Source organism: Oxyura jamaicensis, chromosome 4 (assembly GCF_011077185.1).
Source record: "Oxyura jamaicensis isolate SHBP4307 breed ruddy duck chromosome 4, BPBGC_Ojam_1.0, whole genome shotgun sequence".
NCBI classification, from domain to species: Eukaryota; Metazoa; Chordata; class Aves; order Anseriformes; family Anatidae; genus Oxyura; species Oxyura jamaicensis.
In genome coordinates, this window is record NC_048896.1 from 74,876,070 (window position 1) to 74,900,595 (window position 24,526).

The window sequence follows — 24,526 nt, forward strand, 5'->3', positions numbered from 1 at the left end:
ACTGATTCTTTTACCACATTCTCTTCACTTCCTCACAAACTTACCATACCCACCTCATTACCATCCGGAATAATTTTCTAACAGTCTTCAAATAACCCACTGTTTGAGAAGTTAATTCTAGGTATGTGTTTTGTGACAGATAAATTCTGTAAGATATCTCACAAGTTTCAACATCATAATGCTTGAAGTGAAATTATCCTATAAAGAAAAGAAAATAAAATAAAATAAAATAAAATAAAACAGAAAAAAAGCTTACCTCTGAAATTGTTTACTTCCATTCACTCGTATTATTTTACCTGCATAAGTGTATTAAATTCAACAGTGTAAGCACAAATGTACCTTGGCATAAGTGAAAAAAATTCTAAGTCATGCTACAATACCTTTGAAATACTTGAAGACAAAGTTAGGCACTTCCCAACGCAGATTGAATTTTAATGTGGAGATGCTAACCATCTGATGAACATAACATAATGGAGAGGCTTCCTTCAATACAATGAAAAGGCTTCCTCAGAGAACTGTCAATTCTTAAAATAAGGATTTTGATAATTTGAGTTCTCTTATCTACAATAATTTTGTTGACAATCCTTGGAGGAGCAAAAAACTATGTTTTAGTAAGAAACTATATAATATGCAAATAAACAAGCTACCAGTAATCAGTTAAACAGATAAGTAATCAATTAAAAAAGCTGAGTAATCAAATTTGTTTCTTTGAAATGCAAAGTATTTTCATCAAGAGATCCCAAAGGTATATTAGAACATGCATGGTGTGGCTTTGGGTTTGAAATGATATTGACAGCTATATTGGCAACTTTGACCATCTAAATGTTCATATGTATGTTAGATAATGTTAGCTAATGTTAGTATCTTAGTTAATATGTTAGTTTAAGTTCAAAGAAACTTAAAAATAGAAAAACACAATGTTAAAATTGCTGGCAAATTTAAATAAATTTTTGAAGGACTGAACTTTTAAATGCTTAAAATACTGAAAATAGTTTTGTCAGAACAAATGAAAATATTTTAAATCTAATTTTATGTTGTAACACAAATATTTGATTTTTTTATATATATATTTTTAATGTGATGTCAATACTTTACACTGTATTCTATTTGCTGTGCTGTAGAATGTGTATAGTATTGTAATTTTACAAGTAGATGTGTAACTAGATGTTACAAAGATACAAATATGGAGTTTTGCCATGCTTTTTCTTCTAGCTTGGTTCTCCAGCACAGTGGGTATCATCTTGACATTTCAATGAATAGAACTTCCCCCTCACTAATTCTTTTGATGTCAGTATTCATTTTGTTCAGAGGCTCATCTCTTGGCTCATCTCTTGGCTCATCTCTTGTGCTGTATTGAAGGCAACATTGAATTTTAGTTTAGAATAGTTTTAGGGAAGTTTAACCTCTACATGACTGTATGAAAAGTCATTTGAATATGAAAACAAATATAATTCTTTTAATCAATTTCCATTTCTCATTGGAATTCTTCCCTTAAGGCATTTTAGTTGGAAGAAACATTTGCAGATTAAAAACCAAGGAGCTGCTCTCACTTTTTTTCTAAGATCTCATGATTCTTTGGCACTCTATGAAGAAAATGGCAAAACATTTATTACACCATGGAGAGAAGTTATCTCGTATGATTATCAATTAGAAAATTTTCATTTCAACACTCAGATTTTGAAAAACAAAAACAACAACAAAAAACTTTAGTTGATATTTTGATTGCAAGACAAAAGACAATTTTTTCCTTCTTCCTCATATTTCACTATGTAGAACCAATAGAAATGGCAATGACTATTTTTCTATTGAAATAAATATTTAATAACCACTTAGTAAGGCCAAAAGATTTTAGCATCCTGCAGATAAGAGCTATAGATAGCTAAATAGCTGCAACTGTCATCAGGCTAGTGTACAGACTCTACTGACAAAAAAAAAAAAAGTATAAAATAAGTAAATAAAAGTTTTCAGGACCTTTCCCTGCTTCTGCATGCAGAAGGCAAAATTTCTATTATTATTATTATCTATCTGAAGAAAGACATCTTCTTCATCTTATTTAGGTTTATTAATTTCCTTTATCAAAAGAGAACAAATTTGAAAGAGACTTTTTAAAAAATATTATGACTCATTATTTGTTTTACCTACTCCATGTAATGACATTGTAAGCATGCAGCTTCATAATATGGTAACGCCATTATCAGTAACACATCATAAGCTTAGTTCTAGTGTTGCAAGGCCTTAAGACTGAGTCTTTTCAAGCATGTTCTGCCTGAACTTTTCTTGATCTACCTGTAATTTTGTGGTTCTTTAATGTAGACAGCAATTTCTATGGTAGATCACTTGTCTATAATTAATTTGTTTTACTTTTGTTTGTCTCAAGTGGTACAGCCATAGCTTTATCTAGACATCTGTAAAAAGCAATTATTTCAGATCATTGAGATATTTCTGACTAACAGAATAACATTAAAAATAGAGCCTTGATACACTAACAGAGGCCATCAGAAGTGGAGATACAGGATGGGGTGTAAATGAGTATGGGCATGAGATAAAGGACATGGCTTGTTACTTTGTGGCTGTAAACAACTGACTCATGGCCAGTTTTTTAAAAAAAATGCAGACCTGAGATGGACAAATTAAATTAAGAAAAAGAAAAAAGAGAGAGAGAGAGAGAGGACAAAATAGTACCTATCATATCAAAAGGTCACTATATGTAATAAATTTAGATTTAACATACAGCTATAGAACAATGGAGAAACAGAAGGGTAAAAGATAATGTTAGTAACCATATAAAATGATCTCAAGAGAATCCTAGAGGCACAAAGAAGAAACCACAAACATGAACAGCATATTTGTCCCAAAAGAGTATGGAGACTGACAATTTATGGTGTTATTCTCTCCAGCAATCTGATGTTACTGACTTCAAGATGTAGAAGAGCTGTGGAAGGAAAAGTGTGTGAAGAGAAGGGACAGAAACTAAACAAATGCATTACTTTTTTTTTTTTTTTTTTTTTTTTAAATATATTTTAAATTATTTTAAATTTTATTAGGTTTTGATCATAACAATATGTGAATATATATTACTCAACTGAGTTCTTATATTTTCTGTGGGATAATGCTAGATTTATTTGGAAATACCATTACCAATTCAAGAAACTATTTACCCTTGTAGTTACTAAAGTCATATACTTCAAAAATGACATATTTGAATCACAGAATCACAGAATTTTCTAGGTTGGAAGAGACCTCAAGATCATCAAGTCCAACCTCTGACCTAACACTAACAGTCCCCACTAAACCATATCCCTAAGCTCTACATCTAAACGTCTTTTAAAGACCTCCAGGGATGGTGACTCAACCACTTCCCTGGGCAGCCCGTTCCAGTGTCTAACAACCCTTTCGGTAAAGAAGTTCTTCCTAACATCCAACCTAAAACTCCCCTGGCACAACTTAAGCCCATTCCCCCTCGTCCTGTCACCAGGCACGTGGGAGAACAGACCAACCCTCACCTCGCTACAGCCTCCCTTGAGGTACCTGTAGAGAGCGATAAGGTCACCCCTGAGCCTCCTTTTCTCCAGGCTGAACAAGCCCAGCTCCCTCAGCCGCTCCTCGTAAGACTTGTTCTCCAGGCCCCTCACCAGCTTCGTAGCCCTTCTCTGGACTTGCTCAAGCACCTCCATGTCCTTCTTGTAGCGAGGGGCCCAAAACTGAACACAGTACTCGAGGTGCGGCCTCACCAGAGCCGAGTACAGGGGAACGATCACCTCCCTGGCCCTGCTGGCCACACTGTGAATCATTACTTTCTGAATCATTATTTTCTGACTACTGGTATCACTCAGATTTATCCTCACAGAGAAATGCTGAAGCTTAATATACTACTTCTGTCTTTCCACTCAAAAACAATTTTCAAAATCTTCTTTTTCAAAGCAATAACTAAATTATTTCAAACATAAACAAATGAAAAGACCTTATGATTAAATGATACAAAACTTTAGATTTCTACATATGAACACAGAATGGTGTTCATGTGCTAAAATGTGCTAAAATTGTACATGCAATTTACAGATATTTTTTTTTTTAAAAAAAAAAAAGATAAAGCAATCTGAAAAGGTAATTTTTCATATTATGAAACTCCCTGACCTCTGAGATTTACAATTGAAACATAAGAGTATGAAGAACAGTATAAAGTTCTTTAGTTCACTAATAACAGACAACAACATTTTAGTCAAAAGTAGTCCTCAAAAAGGGTAGATCCCAAGATTTTTTAATCTATATTTTAAATAAATAATAAAGAAAATGTGTTTAGTTAGAACAGTTGGAAAATAAGTTATATTGTCAAGGCTGTTGGAAAGAGAACTGTTTTCTTCTACAGAGCCCAATATTTTTTTAAAAAACACTACATATTGTTATTAATGTTTTATGTAGATATTATTTTATATAAATATTAATTTAATCTTAATGGTCATATCTTCAATATGACCTATTATTTATTTGTTTTTAAAGGTATTAAAAAGTACTATGACAACATAGTAAGATTTTATAATGATATAGTTTGAGAGGAACAAGGAATGCAACCAATTTATGACAGTTATCCAGTTGCATTTTGAGTATTTGTAATATCCCACAGACTTAGTTATCTACTTGTCATTAGTTATCTACTTGTCTTAGTTATCTACTTGACATTAGCATAGATATTAGCACTGACATCACTAGCACTGCAGGGAGAAAAGACTTGGAAAGGATAACTCCTTTGAACCTGGAAGGGCAACTATACAGAATTGCTCACTTTATCAATGTGATGGTTTTACTTGGGTGGGCGGCCAAGCTCCACCACAACTGCTCTCTCACTCCCCCACTCCCCCTCCTCAAAGAGGAACAAGAAGAAAATATGATGAAAAGGGCTCAAGGGTTGAGATAAGGACGAGGAGATCACACAGTAATTATCATGATGGGCAGAACAGACTCAGCATAGGGAGAGAGTAAGATTTATTACCTATTACTAAGAAGCTAGAGAAGTGAGAAATGAAAGAAACTAAAAGCATCTTCCCCCCCCCCCCCCCACCCCCCCTCTCCCCCCCCCCCCCCCTGAGCAGTGCAGGGAAATGGGGTAATGGGGGTTATGGTCAGCCTATAGCGCTTCTTCTCCGCCTCTCCTTCTCAGTCACTCAAACTGATCTGGCGTGAGCTTCCCACAGGCAGCAGCTCTTCAAGAACTGCTCCAGATATGGGTCTGTACCACAGGGTCCATCACTTAGGAGCAAACTGCTCCAACCTGGTTCCCCCACGGGCAGCAGCTCCTGCCAGGTCACCTGCTCCTGCGTGGTCTCCTTGCCGGCCCGGAATTTGCTCTGGCAGGGGTCTTTCACAGGCCGCAGTCTCTGTCGTTGCAGGTCCACCTGCTCCACCGTGGTCTCTTCCATGGGCTGCAGTGTGGAACCCTGCTCCATGGTGGTACTCCATGGGCTGCAGGGGGACAGCCTGCTTCACCACAGGCCGCAGGGGACTTCTGCTCCAGCGCCTGGAGCACCTCTCCCCCTCCTTCTTCACTGACTTTGGTGCCTGCAAGGCTGTTCCTCACTCCTCTCACTCTCCCAGCTGCTGTGAGGCACAGCGTTTTTTTTTTTTTTTTTTTTTTTTTTTTTTTTTCATCTTAAATCTGCTCTCACAGAGGTGCAAAACATTACTTATTGGCTCAGCTCTGGTCAGCAGTGGGGCCCTTACCAAACATGGGGCAGCTTCTAGATCCTTCTCACAGAAGCCGCCCCTATGACCCCCTGCTAACAAAACCTTGCCACGTAAACCCACTACACCCTCTAGGTCCTTCACCATCTTTAAACCCTGCTCTGGACTGATCTCTTCTCTCAGGTGATATGACCTGCAGAATGGAACTGCAGCAGGGAAGCATGAAAATGGGAGTTAGGGAAAGGCACTTTCACTGAGAGGGTGGTTGGGCACTGGAACATGCTCCCTAGGTCATGTCACTAAGTCTGCTGGAGTTCAGAAAGTATTTGGACAATGCTTTCAGACAGATGGTCTGAATTTTTGGGTGGTCCCAAAAGCTGGACTCAGTGATCCTTGTGTGTACCTCCCAACTCAGGATACTCTATGATTCTATGAACTTGTTCTATTTCCCATAGGACATGAAGTGCCTATTTCCACTTGGTAGTAAAACAGGAATTACAGAGTTTAATATCTTTGTCCATATGGTCTTATGTGTGTTTTTTATCACATCTGGTCTTATGTCCTATTAGTGCTAAAAGTGGGCAAATATAAGCAAAATAAAGGAAAATAGTTACTTTCAAAATATTATTCTGTCTCTGAATAAACTGTATTATACCTAAGAAATCAAAAAGAAAAAAAAAAAAATAGATCTTATTATGAAACAAAAGTGAACATGAAATAAATCATAACAAAAACTGAACTGATGTTCATGGAGCAAGAACTTTACCCTAAAATTTTATTTGAAATTTTCATATCATACTCGAGGACAACTCCATTAATTTAATCACAAAAGAAAGATCAGTTTTGCCATTTCATGGCAAAAGTAGAATGATTATGTAAAAATGAAAATCAGAAAAAAACTGTTGGATTTTGTAAAGTCTTTGTGCTTAAGACACTGATATGGTTTAAATAAGAAAATACAAATTCAGAACAACAAATTATGCATTGTGAACATTAATTCATAACTGATACAACATTTTTAGCTTAATTGCAAGGGTAATAAAGTTGAACTCAAAAAGAGAATATTTATTTATTGAATTATTTTTATTTGGAAGACGTCATTCTTTTTTGGTATTTATTTTGCAGGAAAAAAAAAAGGTATTCTAAGATAAAACACAGAATTAATTAGTTAAAATTAATCACAGGTCATTATTATTTATTTTGAAATTAATATCAAAACCTTCCATTTGCACACTTTATACTAAATGTGAAATAATGAACAAATATATTTATATAAATAATGAACAAATTGTGATTTGCAGTTTATTTGTTAGAAAATTAAACAAAATTATTGTACATGATGCTAAACTAATGATTTAGTATTATTTGGTAAAGGTATCTCATATTTAGATTGAGATGCTTATTAATAAAATGATTCTGCTTTTAATAAGTCTTTAGATTCTATTGAGTACATATAAATATCAAAGACTACCCCCTTAAAAGATAATAATAATAATAAAAGAATTTTAAATGTTTTAAAATGTAAAAAGCCATTAAAAATAAATGAAAAGACTTATCATAGAACAAAAAATCATTAAAAACTATTTGCTCCTTCATACTTTCTGATTGTCTTAGAGGATTTTTAGAAGTATTTGGAAGAATTATGTTATGAAATAATATAATATAGACAATGAACCAGAGCCTTTCAACTTTTGATGGTTCTGTCAGAACAGAGAATAGAGGAAACAACCAGAGGGACAGGTATATACTGGGAAAAGCTTTTTGAAAGCTTACATATGGGATATCCTTTCATAATGCAGGACATTGAAAAGTGAAGAAAGGAATAATTTGAACTTTTTAAATACACTGATTTTAAATGAACTCTAAGCATTCATAGAGGGTAAAGAAAAGAAGACAAGACCCTAATATACTTCTGACAAATCAAAGCCAATCAATCTTCAGTGTGTTTAATTAGTTAGAAAGTTATGGTACTGAATAGGACAAAGCTGAGTGATCAGAGAAATCAGAAATTAAAGTGTAAACATACTTTTAACTTGTTACAGACTTTCACAATGATTCCCCTTAATAAAGATTTTACAAGAAAATTGATATCTTTCTTATTGCTGAGCAATATTTTGTCTCATTTCAGCAATTATACCATTTAGTTGAAAATATAAACTATGCTTCTTTTTAATTATTTATTTATTTAGACTTAAGCCCAATTATATCTTTAAAAGTTGGTTTTGATAATATAATTTATGAAGAAAAGACAGCAAATAAGTATTTTGCATGTCCTTAGAGAGTTCTCTTATTATAAAGAACAGAGATTTTGTTGTCTTTGTTCCTTATCTGTTATGTATTTTGTTCCTATTTTATTCACTATCATCTATTATAAAATAGCCTATCAAATCTATGATATTTTAAGAACTTGTTTTTTTCCAAACACTTTTAGAAGTTTAATCTTTTTTTTTTTTTTTTTTTAAAGTTTATCATCTTTTTATTTAGATGGAACTGAATCCAATAGTGCATATAAAGTACATAACACGACATTATACACGCATTTTAATTTAGTGTGTTTATTTACATATATTGGTGGTGACACAGGGCTACTTTATAGAAAGAGAAGTAAACTCATATTAGCTGTGATAGAAGTTTGGACTAAGCTGATCAAAAAACAATTTGTTTAAGTTTATGATTTAAAGCTTTATTTGTGTTATTTGAAAGTAATATGGTGTTAAAATACGTGGTAAATGATTTGTTTAACTTGATGATTTTTGGAATCGCGTTCACCACAGTCCAAAATGATTGCATAGAAATCAAAATGAATCTTGGCTTAAAATACATAGTAAAAAAGAGAAAGGATTATGTCTGTTAGAGGAGGAGATAGTATTCACCTGGTTTAGTTGTAGAAATGCATGTGTTCAGTTCTGCTTTTTCCATAGCTCTTCTGTGGACTTATTTTCTACTTTCTGTTCTCTGCTGGAGAGCATTAGTGCTTCATTCCAGAGTCACCACAGAATATCCTTTCTTGCTGCTTTATAGAGAAAGCAGCAAGTACAATGTAGTAATTATAATAAGAATTGTCAAGAATTCTATAATGATTTATGCCTATGAATAATAATTTAGCCTTCTTTCTAAAAAGATCTTATAATGATTGCCTCTTGTTCAGGAAACACTCTGCTAACTATTGTTGCTCACTTTGCTAATCATATTGACCACACTGTAATAATTCATATCCTAAAAAGCTTTTGAGGCTTTTCCTCCTTGACCTTCCTTGTCCTTCCTTGACATGGATTAACATGTTACCTAGAAACACTTCCTTCATACAAGTTGAATGTAATGACATACATCTCTCAATAATTTATTCCAGAGCAACACTCACTTTTACAATATGCCTTCACAAAATGTGAGAGACTTAGTATAATTTAATCATGACTAATACTTGTTTCGCTAACACTTAGCAGACCACATTGAAATTAGTAAAAAAGATTATGCTTATTCATCTTATATCTTCTATCAAGTGTGAAGAATATCATAAGAGAATGCAAATGACTTAATTTTAAAAAGTTTTACATTAAAAAAAAAATAATGAATGGCTTTTAATTACAGAAAATAAAACTAGAGGTGAATATTTACTTAGAATGTCCATCATGAAATCAAACCACAGTTTCCATCTTAACTGAAGCTTACTTTACTGAAAATACACATATAGTTTCTCTCTAGGTTCACAAACATACCCATGCATATGGACACCTCAGATACCAGCACAGTCCCTTTATCAGCCTGGACACTGAGCCAGACCTCTTACCTGTGTCAGAGATCTCCTAGTCACCCACTGGTCCACTAGCAAACAGACACATTCACCCCCAACACAATTGTTTTTTTGTCTCGCATTACTCATACTTTCAAGGCACTGCCTAGACAAATAAGACCATGAATAGTTCTGCCCAACTCTGACCAGATTAAGCCAGTATAAGTTGTAATGCAAAATAGCAATAAACAACTGCAGCACTCTTTGTAATGTATTTTATGCTGGGGAGAAGCATGATAGAAATCCAGGTGACAATAGTGGCATCTTCTAACTGGCCTTAGATATGAAGAAAGTCAAAGTGCTGCAGGACTACATGATTTCTGAAGTCTTACACTAGCAATCAAATATAGAGTTGTCCTGGTTTCAGTTAGGACAGTTATTTTCCCTCCTAGTAGCTGGTAGGGTGCTATGTTTTGGATTAGGATGAGAAGAGTGCTGATAACATGCTGATGTTTTAATTGCTGCAGAGCACTGCTTATACTAAGCCAAGGACTTTTCAGCTTCTCACTCTGTCCTGCCAGCGGGCAGGCTGGGGGTGCAGCAAGAGCTGGGAGGGGACAGACCCAGGACAGCTGACCCAGACTGGCCAAAGGGGTATTCCATACCATCTGACGTCATGCTGAACAATATCTAGGGGTGGCTAGCCGGGGTGGGGGGGCCGGCTGCTCGGGGTTGGGCTGGGCATCGGTCAGCGGGTGGTGAGCAATTGCATTGTGCATCACTTGTTTGTACATATTATTATTATTATCATTATTATTTTCTATCTTAATAAACTGTCTTTATCTCAACTCACAGGCTTCACTTTCCCGTTTCTCTCCCCCATCCCAGAGAGGGAGGGGGGAGGGTGAGCGAACGGCTGTGTGGTGTTTAGCTGCCAGCCGGGTTAAACCACAACAGCTCTTTTGGCGCCCAACGTGGGGCACGAAGGGTTGAGATAACGACAGATCTAATCAGAATGTTGATTGCTTTAATATCAAGTCTGCTGTGCCTGTATTCCAAATTGAGTTTTATAGCACGTTACTTGCTGTATGTGATCCCTGTCGTGCTGTTTATCCTTTCCAGGCCCTGGTTTAAGACCGTTATGGTACTGTGCTGTGTAACAATAGCTTACAATATGATGAAGTATCTGGCCATGACTCTAACTTGGTATTTGTACTCAGCACTGTCGCCGACTCTGTACTTTGGAAACTATATCTCGGAAACTATTAACAATTACACCTACTGCCTTTTTTCATCAGGGAGCCAGTCTGTGAAGGGGACAGGGAAAGATATTTTTCCTTACTTGTTCACTCTCCCTTTCTCCTTCAGCACCCTCTTATCCCCCGAGCTAGTTACGATAGCTCTCCAAGATGTTGAATATCCTTGGGATACTCAGACCAGCATGTTCTTGTTGTTAGGTCTCTTGAATGCGCTTCAGGTTTTGTTCAAGGTTAAACAACTACTTAGGAATCTCATGCAGAGATCTGTCCTGAGGCGGGATAATTGTGAGTGGCAGGGAGTGTGGGAGGATATGGGCAGGTGGCTAGAGCAGTGGGCACCCCCGATTCACCCCTGAACAACTGCAAAATCCTAAAAAACTGGTAGAATGATTGCAAAAAAAGTGTCATGACTCTGGCAGTTCCAAAGTGACACAACTCACTGTAGCATGTTGGGGCCTGGCCTATGCCTATCGAGCTGCAATTGATGCTACTATGAACCGAGTGACAGACCCTGCAGCCGCTCCAGCTCATGCTCCTGCAGCCGCCCCAGCTCCTGCAGTCACCCCAGCTCCTGCTCCAGCTCCTGCTCCTGCAGCTGCCCCAGCTCCTGCAGCCGCCCCAGCTCCTGCTCCGGCTCCTGCTCCTGCAGCCGCCCCAGCTCCTGCTCCTGCAGCCGCCCCAGCTCCTGCAGCTCCAGCTCCTGCAGCCGCTCCAGCTCCTGCCCCTGTAGCTGTTCCAGCTCCAGCTCCTACAGCCGCTCCAGCTCCAGCCCCTGTATCCGCTCCAGCTCCAGCTCCTGCAGCCGCTCCAGCTCCTGTGGCTGGGCCAGAGAAACGAGCTGTAGCAGTGCAAGTTACCCCTGCAGAGGGTGTTCCCACCCCTGTGGCAGACCCTGTGGCTGAGCCAGAGAGAAGAGCTGTAGCAGTACAAGTTGCCCCTGTAGACAAGGTGAAAAAATGGTATAGAGACTCAGGTCGTTTAGAACGCAGAGAGTCTTCTGCTAGGTGTAGGTATGGAGAAGACGAGGCTGGGCCATCAGAGGTGCAGGAGGATGAAGATGGGGATGTTGAAAAATCAGCAGTAGTTACCCGAAACCTATACCAGCGTGAGCTACGAGATGTGCGAAAAGATTTTGGTCGCCGCATAGGTGAGCAGCTTGTCACCTGGCTGCTCCGGTGCTGGGATACCGGAGCCAATTGTGTGGAATTAGAGGGCAAGGAAGCCAGGCGGCTGGGATCCCTTGCTAGAGATGCAGGCATTGACAAAGCAATTGGAGATGGAGCACGATCTCACAGCCTCTGGAGGCGTCTCCTGTACGCTGTCAGGGAAAGGTTTCCCTACAAGGAAGAACTTGTATGTCTGCCAGGCAAGTGGACCACTATGGAGAAGGGAATCCAGTACCTGAGGGAATTAGCCGTACGGGAGGTGATTTATGAGGACCCAGACAATGGACAAGTACCCACAGATCCAGATGAAGTCAGGTGTACTCGACCCATGTGGCGGAAGTTTGTACGGAGTGCACCATCATCATATGCCAGCTCATTGGCAATAATGGCCTGGAAAGAGGATGAGGAACCCACAGTGGGTGATGTGGCTAAACAACTCCGGCAGTACGAAGAAAGCCTCTCCTCTTCCCTACAGGCCTGCGTCTCGTCTGTGGAGAAACTTTCTGAAAGCGTCCATCAACTAAAAGAGAATACTTTGGAGAAACTTTCTGAAAAGGTCCACCACCTTGAAGAGAGATTATTTTCCTCCCCACCTGAACGAACCAGGGTTCACCAACTAAAAGAGAATACTTTGGAGAAACTCTCTGAAGAGGTCCAGCAACTTAAAGAGAGTTTATTTTCCTCCCCTCCTGTACAAACCAATGTCTCTGCTATTAGGGGTAAGCGCTCATCCGTGCAAGGAAGACGATAAGGTGGATACACACCTCGTGCCATCCTGTGGTTTTACCTACGTGACCGTGGAGAAGACATGAGAAAATGGGATGGAAAATCCACCGCGACCCTAGAGGCACGGGTACGTGAGTTGCAAAAGAAAACAATAGGGAAAAAGGGAGTCTCTGAAAAGTTTGCTGCTCCAACTTCCAGCAGGCAGTCCTTTAAACACAGGAATGAAGATTCTGATGAGGATTAGAGGGGCCCTGCCTCCAGCCAGGGGGAGGAAAGGGACAATCGAGTTTATTGGACTGTGTGGATTCGATGGCCTGGCACATCAGACGCACAGAAGTATAAGGCTTTAGTAGACACCGGTGCACAATGTACTCTAATGCCATCAAGCTATACAGGGCCAGAGCCCATCAGTATTTATGGAGTGACGGGGGGATCCCAGCAATTAACTGTATTGGAAGCTGAACTGAGTCTAACTGGGAATGAGTGGCAAAAACACCGTATTGTGACTGGCCCGGATGCTCCATGCATCCTTGGCATAGACTATCTTAGAAGAGGATATTTCAAGGACCCAAAAGGGTTCCGCTGGGCTTTTGGCATAGCTGTCTTAGAGACAGAGGGCATTGAACAATTGTCTACCTTGCCCGGTCTCTCAGAGGACCCTTTTGTTGTGGGGTTGCTGAGGGTCGAAGAACAGCAAGTGCCAATTGCTACTACAACTGTGCACCGGCGGCAATATCACACCGACCGAGACTCCCTGATTCCCATCCATGAGCTAATTCGTCAACTGGAGAGCCAAGGAGTGATCAGCAAGACTCATTCACCTTTTAATAGTCCCATATGGCCAGTGCAAAAGTCTAATGGGGAGTGGAGACTAACCGTGGACTATCGTGGCCTGAATGAGGTCACACCACCACCACTGAGTGCTGCAGTGCCGGACATGCTAGAACTCCAGTACGAACTGGAATCAAAGGCAGCCAAGTGGTACGCCACAATTGATATCGCTAATGCATTTTTCTCCATCCCTCTAGCAGCAGAGTGCAGGCCACAGTTTGCTTTTACTTGGAGGGGAGTCCAATATACTTGGAATTGGCTGCCCCAGGGGTGGAAACATAGCCCTACAATTTGTCATGGACTGATCCAGTCTGCGCTGGAGCAGGGGGGAGCTCCTGAACACCTGCAGTACATCGATGACATCATTGTGTGGGGTGACACAGCAAAGGAAGTTTTTGAGAAAGGGAAGAAAATAATCCAAATCCTTCTGAAGGCCGGTTTTGCCATAAAACAAAATAAAGTTAAAGGACCTGCACAAGAGATCCAGTTTTTAGGAATAAAATGGCAAGATGGACGTCGTCAAATCCCAATGGATGTGATCAACAAAATAACAGCTATGTCTCCACCAACTAGCAAAAAGGAAACACAAACTTTCCTAGGTGTCGTGGGGTTTTGGAGAATGCACATTCCAAATTACAGTCTGATTGTAAACCCACTCTACCAAGTAACCCGTAAGAAGAATGATTTTGAATGGGGCCCTGAGCAACGACAAGCTTTTGAACAAATTAAGCAGGAAATAGTTCATGCAGTAGCCTTTGGGCCAGTCCGAACGGGACCAGATGTAAAGAATGTGCTCTACACCGCAGCCAGGGAGAATGGCCCCACCGGGGCCTCTGGCAGAAAGAACCTGGGGAAACTCGAGGTCGACCCCTAGGCTTTTGGAGTCGGGGATACAGAGGATCTGAGGCCCGCTACACTCCAACCGAAAAGGAGATATTGGCGGCATATGAAGGAGTTCGATCTGCTTCAGAAGTGGTCGGTACTGAAGCACAGCTCCTCCTGGCACCACGACTGCCAGTACTGGGCTGGATGTTCAAAGGAAGGGTCCCCTCTACACATCATGCAACTGACGCTACATGGAGCAAGTGGGTTGCACTGATTACTCAGCGGGCTCGAATAGGAAACCCCAGTCGTCCGGGAATCTTGGAAGTGATTATGGACTGGCCAGAAGGCAAATACTTTGGGATGTCATCAGAGGAGGAGGTGGTCTGTGCTGAAGAAGCTCCACTGTACAACAAGCTACCAGAAAATGAGAAGAGATATGCCCTATTCACTGATGGGTCCTGTCGCATTGTGGGAAAGCATCGGAGATGGAAAGCTGCTGTATGGAGTCCTACACGACGAGTTGCAGAAGCTGCTGAGGGAGAAGGTGAATCGAGTCAATTTGCAGAAGTGAAAGCCATCCAGCTGGCTTTAGATATTGCTGAACGAGAGAAGTGGCCAGATCTCTACCTATACACTGATTCATGGATGGTAGCAAATGCCCTTTGGGGGTGGATACAGCAATGGAAACAGAACAACTGGCAGCGCAGGGGCAAACCCATTTGGGCTGCTGCATTATGGCAAGATATTGCTGCCCGGGTAGAGAACCTGGTTGTAAAGGTACGCCATGTAGATGCTCATGTGCCCAAGAATCGGGCTACTGAAGAACATCAAAACAACCAGCAGGTGGATCAGGCTGCCAAGATTGAAGTGGCTCAGGTGGACCTGGACTGGCAACATAAGGGCAAACTATTTATAGCCCGATGGGCTCATGAAACCTCGGGCCATCAAGGCAGAGATGCAACATACAGATGGGCTCGTGATCGAGGGGTGGACCTGACCATGGACACTATAGCACAGGTTATTCATGATTGTGAAACATGTGCTGTAATCAAGCAAGCCAAACGGTCAAAGCCTCTTTGGTACGGGGAACGATGGCTGAAATATAAATATGGAGAGGCCTGGCAGATTGATTACATCACACTCCCTCAAACCCGCAATGGTAAGCGCCACGTACTTACAATGGTGGAAGCAACCACCGGATGGCTGGAAACATATCCTGTGCCCCATGCCACCGCCCAGAACACTATCCTGGGCCTTGAAAAGCAAGTGCTATGGCGACATGGCACCCCAGAAAGAATTGAGTCAGAAAATGGGACTCATTTCCGAAACAACCTTATAGATACTTGGGCCAAAGGACATGGTATTGAGTGGGTATATCACATCCCCTATCACGCACCAGCCTCTGGTAAAGTTGAGCGATACAATGGACTGTTAAAGACTCCACTGAAAGCAATGGGTGCTGGGACATTCAAAAATTGGGATGCACATTTGGCAAAGGCCACCTGGTTAGTCAATACTAGGGGATCTGCCAACCGAGCTGGACCTGCCCAATCAAACCTGCTACGTACAGTAGAAGGGGATAAAGTTCCTGTAGTGCATGTAAGAAATATGCTAGGTAAAACAGTCTGGGCTACTCCTGCCTCAGGAAAAGGCAAACCCATTCGTGGGATTGCTTTTGCTCAAGGACCTGGATGCACTTGGTGGGTAATGCAAAAGAATGGGGAGGTCCGGTGTGTACCTCAAGGGGATTTAATACTGGGTGAGAATAGCCCATGAGTTGAGTTGTATTATGTTAATTATTATTAACACTGTGTGTCGTCATTACCATAGATGAAAATAGTGATTAACTAGAATGTATTGGAAAAAGTGTAACCTGAGCATGACATAAATGGTATGGAATAAGGGGTGGATATATGTCCTGGTTTCAGTTAGGACAGTTATTTTCCCTCCTAGTAGCTGGTAGGGTGCTATGTTTTGGATTAGGATGAGAAGAGTGCTGATAACATGCTGATGTTTTAATTGCTGCAGAGCACTGCTTATACTAAGCCAAGGACTTTTCAGCTTCTCACTCTGTCCTGCCAGCGGGCAGGCTGGGGGTGCAGCAAGAGCTGGGAGGGGACAGACCCAGGACAGCTGACCCAGACTGGCCAAAGGGGTATTCCATACCATCTGACGTCATGCTGAACAATATCTAGGGGTGGCTAGCCGGGGTGGGGGGGCCGGCTGCTCGGGGTTGGGCTGGGCATCGGTCAGCGGGTGGTGAGCAATTGCATTGTGCATCACTTGTTTGTACATATTATTATTATTATCATTATTATTTTCTATCTTAATAAACTGTCTTTATCTCAACTCACAGGCTTCACTTTCCCGTTTCTCTCCCCCATCCCAGAGAGGGAGGGGGGAGGGTGAGCGAACGGCTGTGTGGTGTTTAGCTGCCAGCCGGGTTAAACCACAACAAGAGTATTGCAAATATTACCGACAGAATTCACAGGGGTGGTGATGGGGATGTGTAGAAGGCTGAGTTCAAGTTGGAGCCATCCTGTAAAGTCACCAGCAAGGCCCTGATACATCCGCAGGGTCCCATGCTCTGCCAGACCATAGGGGTCACAGGTGGCAGAGGGATCCAAAAATGTAGACAGAAATATTAAAATTTATTTTTTTCCTATGCAATATGGTATTATTCAAGATTAACATGCTATATGCTATTCATTTTTTGTAGTCCTTTATTGTGAAATGGAAGGAAATGGAGAATTAATTTTCTTGTTGTGTTAACCTTACAATTATCTTAAATTTTTGTTTTTCTCAAAAGCAAACACTATCATGTATGACTGAGATTTTCTTCCAGGGTATATCTTTGCCTAAAATGAAAACCTGAATAACATATATATATACATTTATATATATACATATGTATATATATATATGTTCTTCAGGTTATATATGTGTATATATATTTATATTCACACAATATTTCCTCTTTTATAAAAACCTATGACTTATTTTCACTTCTGGGGTCAATCAATACAAAAATTATTGAACTGCCTTCAGAACTCCTCCATAGATATATGCTCTTCATTTCCTAATTTTGTTGGATTTCTTTAAATTATTTAAAAAGCATCTTCTTAAAACATAGAAGTACTTATTTCACTGTTCTCAAGATTTTTTATTTTTTCCTTCTAGAATGTTCCAACACTAAACCATTTTGAAATAAGTTAAAAAAACTAATGTCTCTGCATATCTGGAAGAAACAGAAACAGAAATGGCCCTATCTCGACAAACTGAGTTTGCTAATGATTGATTTGCTATTGAATTATTTTTATGACATCTTAGATCGATGTGTACCTGATAATAAATATTTTAAATTGAAAAATCCCCTTGCAAAACTTACACCTAATTTTTGTGCCCCTATTACAGTAAACTAGAAGCTGAAATGTAAGACAACGAAAAAGTGAAATAATTTCTATTATGTGAAATAGAAATGCTCATATGTCACAAAAAGACCAAAAAGGTATTCCTCTCACTTAATTTACAAAAAGTCCTTCCTAATAACATAAAGAATAAACAAAATTTCTATAAAATAATAATTCATCTCTCCTTTTTTTTAAACATGATTTTAGCCATTGTGAACAACCATTCAATAACCCAAATGGATTTTTCCAAAATAACAGAGACCAAAATATAGTGTGCTTTAAAAACAAAACCAATAGTTGTTTGAATTATTTTTACTTATGTTGAACTGAAAACAGTAATTAAAAATCTTATCTACTTTCTTCTTTGTACTGTTTTTTGAAAAATACTATTAGTTTGAAGATATTTTTCTCATTTTAAGTCCTACCAAGTCAGGCTTTCCATCTGTAGTCTAAACTCGATGGCAGCTACAGAAGTTAATACTTGCTGAAAGGTAATGTACTCAGAGGGACATTGATTATCTGGAAAGGAACTGAAGGTTATAGGTGCTTTGTTTCCACATATTTTGTTTGCAAGCTTTGAATGTTATATACAAGAGAACTGAAAGAGTTTGCTTAAACAATTAAGACCTTAACATCAAAGCACTGAGTAGGAAAAACTTGATGTTAACAAGTTGAATCAACACAGCCACAGAGAGACTGGAAGGATAGCTTGTCCAATACAAATCAATGATGCAGAGTTATCCTAGCTGCCATAATTTGTTCACATACTATCACACTGAGGAAAAAAAAAAAAAAAAAAAAAAAAAAAAAAAAGGCTTAAATTGTCTATTTGTGGCATTTCATTGTTACACTGAGAAAGCATAATATTCCTTTGGAAGCTGTGGACTCTCTAAGAAAAAGAGAGACTTAAATTAGCTTGACCCAACATTTTTAAGTGGAATAGATATAAGGATTACCACAGCAGTTTAATCTCTCAAGCACAGTTGATAAATGGTCATTATGAATGTATGTTTTTTAGTACTTTATTCTGTCTATAATATGAAATATTTGATTGAGAAAAAATATAATTTGAATTTCATACAGAGACTGATATTAAATCAACAATTAAAGTACAGATAAATAATTGTTTTCATTATAGTTCATTAATAACAGCTAAACCTGATGTCACTCCTGTGGGTTCTGAAAAGTGTTTCTCTTAAGAATATTAAATATATATCCTTAAAAATTTTTAAAAGCTGAAATCACTGCATCTCCACAATGAAACTGGTCATATATATGGTTAGCTATTCAATCAGGGACTGCCAAACTAGGGAAAAATAGTAGATAAAAAATGTAAGTCTTGCTACTTAAGAGACTTACACTGGATACTTAGAGAAGACTGTATCTATGTAAAATGTTTGCTTTGAGGATGAATTCTGGTCTGCCCATTTACACTGAGTGGGAATATTACTGTTTACATTAAGTTTGATTTTTATCCTTCATAAAAAGTTGTATTTTGCCATATGCAATGTCACTGCATTTCTGGAAATGAAACTGCAACACTTCAATAATTCTACTTTTACCTGTGTCCAGTATCGTATGAATATAATCCATTGGGACCCAGTAGTTACTGCTGTTGGAGTAATTTTGTTTCTTTCCTCTCTTTCTCTAAATGTGGTGCACATTTAAGGTGAAACATACTGTAGGAGAAAATAAAGAAGATAAAATCAGTAGTCACTCTATGTTACATGCAATTTGACTTGATAATTTTATTATGTTGATCTTCTGCAAGTTAGCTGTACTTTCCTATGGAACTGAAAAACTGCACAGAGATCCAATGGAATACAATTATATATATATATATATATATATATATATATTCTTGCAGGCCTTTCTCCCAAACATACATTAATTCTCTCAACGTGATAGCTAAAATATAATGAATAAATAATACCAAAAGATATTATTACTTTAACATAGTCTTTGAGTTAAGTATATTTATTTAAAACAAACATAATTTTACATTATTAGATAAACCTTTACATCTTTAAAATTGACCTTTATGCCAATAACTTTTTTCACATATATTTTACTGCCAAAATAATTTTTCCTTTCTGTATCAGGAGACTGTATTTTCAATAAACCCTTAAATATAGTTTTTTTTTTTTTTTTTTTTTTTAATTATGTTCTTTTTTTTTTAGGTGTGGTACAGCACAGTTCTGTTTTCTGGACTGCTGACTGGATGCTTGTACCTCCCTAGTAATAAGAATACAATACCAATTCAATACAAATATAAAATAAAATAAAATAAATAATAAAATAAAATTAAAATAGATAAAATAAAATAAATAAAATAAAATAAATAAAATAAAATAGAATAAAATAAAAATAAAATGTATATTTACACAGATGACATATGATTCAGAAAGTAGCAAATTTCCAACGATGTGCTCCCCTACAAACCTTACAGGTTAATCTGTTGGTTGCTCAGAATCACATCTTAGACCTGTGGATAACTATGTATTTCAGAGACTAAATATCTTTAATTCCAGCTAAAAAGGGAAGCAAATAAATGTAATTCCATTTGGTGACAGTTGAAACAATGCACTCACTAAGCATATGCAGACTTTGGGAATGTTTGTCAGTAAGATTATCTGACTGAGGACCTTGTCAAAATGGTATGATGTGGGAAAGGGGAAGGCAATAAACAAGACAAACAGACCTCACAGATAACCAGTAATAGAGACAATGATAAGAAATCAACATAGTTAATCACACTAGCTACTGGGCTATCAAGAAACTACAAGATCAGTTCAAGGAGGGCCAACCTGGATTTTGCTGGTGTTAACAATGTAAATCTGAGATTCTTGGATGGGGGTGCAGGGGTCTTGGAGCTATGTGATTGAATGGGGGATGTGCAGGGGAAGTCAGGTAGGAAAAAAGGAGGAATAGATGGATAGAGATATAAAAGGGGTCAGTTACATTCAAAATTAAGCTAGTCAACACACTTGTCTGGCTCAGCTTTATACCTGATCATCTCAATCTGTCCCATCTTCTTAACACTCTCCTGTAATTTCACTTTCTGTCCCATGGGTTTATGTGAATACAACAAGGAGTCCCTGCAAGAGAGCTACTGCTACAAGTGTTAGCTACTGTGGACTGGTTTGAGTGGGTTTGGTGCCAACTACTGTAATCAGACACAGGGTGTATGTGCCCCTGGACTGTAGTGTCAGCTATGGAAATCAGTAGGGGTCTCAGACTGAGTCACTTGTGCAGAAGCAGTGTGAGTCCCAAACCAGCTGCTGGGGTGGACTGGAATGATTGAGATGAATGAAGTGGTCTATACCAGTGGCTGGAGTGGAACCTCTGTGCCTGGTGCTGGCGGATGGGGAGGGCAAGTGTCTGTATCTCCCCCAGACCTGGTGTACATGTATCACTCACTTGGCAAAACTCAAACTGAACCAGATGGCAAGTAGGACACCTTAGGTCTGAGCAGGGAGAGGGCCTGGGCTTGTCTCAATGAGCACCCAAGAGTGCAAAGTGCCTCTGAGATGTGTTGCAAGTGTGCTAGTTAGCATTAAACTGGAGTAGGGACCCCTGGGGCAGGTAGAATAGAATAGTTCAGTTGGAAGGGAACTTCAAAGATCATCTAAGCCCAAACTCTTCAGGGCTAACCAAAAGTTAAAGCATATTACTGAGAACATTGTCCAAATACCTCTTGAACACTGGCAGGCATGGGGCATCAACCACCTCTCTAATGAAGCCTGTTCCAGTGTTCAACCATCCTCATAGTAAAGAATGTGTTAGAGCATCTTTTTAACATAACTAATAAAATCTGCTTCACATTCAGCAGAGAATTTATTGTCAAAACAACAGAAATAGTATGAACTGTAGAACACCCTGGAGTCACAGGTACCCTTCCTGAACTGGATAAAGGAAAGACTTCCATTTGCGTGTCTGAAAACTCTGTTTATTGTTCACGTTCCTGACATATTTTGTCATTTGTAACTGCACTTTTTATTTTCCTGACTTCCAGAGTTTGAAATGTCTTCTCCCCTATTCCCCATTCTGTACTGCAATGGAAAATTAATAAAAGACAAAATGGAGAAGAGGTTGTGAAACTTCACAGAATCACAGAGTGGTTAAGGTTGGAAGGGACCCTCCAGAGATCATCTGTCCAATCCCCCTGCTCAAACAGGGATATCTAGAGCAGGTTGTTCACGATGGCTTTTGGATCTTCAAGGAGGGAAACTCCTCTGGGCAACATGTTCTAGTGATCTGTCACCTGCACAGAAAAGAAGTGCATCCTGATATTTAGATGGAACCTCCTGTGTTCCAGTTTGTACCCATTGTACTTTGTCCTTGCACTGGACATAACAGAAAAGACCCTGGCTTGGTCTTCTTTGTACCTTCCCTTCAGGTATTTATAAACATATTGATAATATCACTCCCCCACCCCCCACCCCACCCCAGCCTCCTTTTCTCCAGGCTGAACAGTCCCAGCTCTCTGAGCTTCTCCTCATAGGAGAGCTGCTCCAGTCCCTTATCATCTTGGTTATCCTCCTTTGGACTCTTTCCAGTTTTTCCATGTTTCTCATACTGGGGGCCCCAGAACTGGACACAGTACTCCCAGTGCAGCCTCCCTAGTGCTGAGTAGAGGGGAAGGAACATCTCTCTTGAAATGCTGGTGATTCTTTGCCTGATGAAGCCAATAATATCATTCGTCTTCTTAGCAGTTAGGGCACATCGCTGACTCATGTTCAAATCATCGGACTTGATAAATGGGATGAATAGTCCAATCACAAGCATGGAAAATTCTGTAACAAATTGTAAAATACTGTGTTTATGAAAGATTAAATTAAACACAGTCATATGAAGTGTGGAAATGAGTGGTGTGGTAGTAAAATTGTGTTTATAAAATGGCAGGGGGTTAATGAATGAACAGCTAAATACCAGCTCAGTATAATACTGTTGAAGTACAAAGGAGAGTCTTATGTGTGATTTAGTAATGGAAGTTTTCTACAATACTTATTCAATTTTATATTTGTGAGGCCTCAGTGACTACTGAGTCCTGCTTTTAGTATTTGACTTAAAAGAATACATAGACAAACAGAAGAAAGGCTAAGGAAGAGTTTGGAGAAAATGACCATTGAAAGAAAGAACTATATTTGTTTAGTCTAGAAAAGACAGTAAGAGAACAGACAAGTCATGTCATTATAAACAGAATGTTCATCTTTTGTGCCCCATCTTTGCTGTGAGTGGGAAAAGAAATATCTGTACATTTTGAACCAGGGTAAAGTTAGATGTTATTTTTGAAAAGTGCCTAACTGTTGGCATAGTTACCTAGTTTGGTTTCCAAATCTCTTTTACTGAAGCTTTCTGCTAATGCATTTGAAAAATATCTTGCATAGACTTACTATTTGTGATCTTCCCCAGTACATGAAGATCTGTTAAATTACCTTAATACCTATGACTCTCAGAATTTTATTTTTTTATTAAGCTCATGAAGAACTGTGGATTGGTGATTAAAAAACAAACAAACAACAAACAAACAACCAAACAAACAAAACAAACCACCCTAGATCTATAATATAATCCACAGAGGCAAAAGTGGGAACTTATGTGGTAAGTAGCACTTCCCTCAAAAATTTAAACCTGTAAGTCTCCATTTTACAGACAAATGATTACAGATTGTAAGGAAAATAAGATCCATCTCTGGTGAGTTATTATTTTATACTTCAAACGGAATATTTCTATATTTTTGGTGATAGATACAGGGGAAAATGAAGTGTCTGTTAGAAAGCTGTATGTATTTTTTGAGCAACATATTTACACGTTCATTCCTGGAAGACTTGGGAAAGCTTATTACAAGGATAAAATTATGACTTTAACGAAATAAGTGTAGTTCAGTATGTTACATACTACACTGAAATATTTCCATAATTAGAATTCTAAGGGGTGATTTCTTAAATTTATAGGACCCATTACTACTTTATGAACATTTTAATTTACTATTTGAATTAGTAGTCTACATTAGTGACATTAAGGAAAAAAAAAAAAAAACACGTACAAACAATTATATATATTAAATGGGATTGAGTAAGCATTTTTGTTAGCCCCAAAGCTATCTTGATAGCTTTATTGTCTTAATCAACTTAGTCGACTCGTTTTATTGTTCTTTTGAGGTGGATATTGTGGACTCATGCTGGGGTACTAGTTCGCTTCTGCCAAATTAAAAATGATAATTCTCATGCGTGAAATAACTGCATGGACTAATGACCATGTCTCTGCATAATTTGAACCAAAGCCCCAGCAGGTGGCAAACAATTAAACACACAACATAATTTAATATACTCACAAGTTCTTTCTTTCTTTCTTTCTTTTCTTTCTTTCTTTCTTCCTTTCTTTCTTTCTTCCTTCCTTTCTTCCTTCCTTTTTCTTCCTTCTTTCCTTCTTCCTTCCTTTCTTCTTCTTTTAATAAAAGACGAGAGAAGGGAAATAAGGGATGCAAGCTCTTATTTGTTCCTTTCAATTTCCTCAACTCCTAATATAAAGGCAGAGGAAAAAAAATAAAGAGATAAATAAATATATATATGTGTGTGTGTGTCCCTGGAAAGTCACTTATTAACAGGTCTCCAAAATTCTTGTAATTTTAGATTCTGAATTGTAAATACTGAGTCATTTTTTCTTGGAAAAGTTCAGACATAATCCTACTCCCACTGAAACAATAACAAGGCCCAAAGATTTCTTATGTAGAACAAAAATAAGCCTTGAGAAACACTCTGGCATTTTGTAAAACTTGGAAATAATCCCAAACCATGTTGAGAACTGAAGTTGCAGTAAGTAGGTTAGAACTTAAATGAAAACAAAAGCAAAACCAAAACCCATCATTATCCAATTACTCCTTACTTTTATAATGGATAA

General features: G+C 38.5%; 1 long non-coding RNA gene across 1 annotated transcript; it reads right to left on the minus strand.

Moving 5' to 3' along the window:
- Positions 1-1,212: 1,212 nt before the first annotated feature.
- On the minus strand, positions 1,213-23,982 carry LOC118167159. Its single transcript, XR_004750977.1, has 3 exons — positions 23,961-23,982; positions 19,186-19,302; positions 1,213-1,348 (listed from the first exon to the last, which is right to left on the minus strand). It is a non-coding gene; the product is annotated as an uncharacterized LOC118167159 (long non-coding RNA).
- Positions 23,983-24,526: the final 544 nt, after the last annotated feature.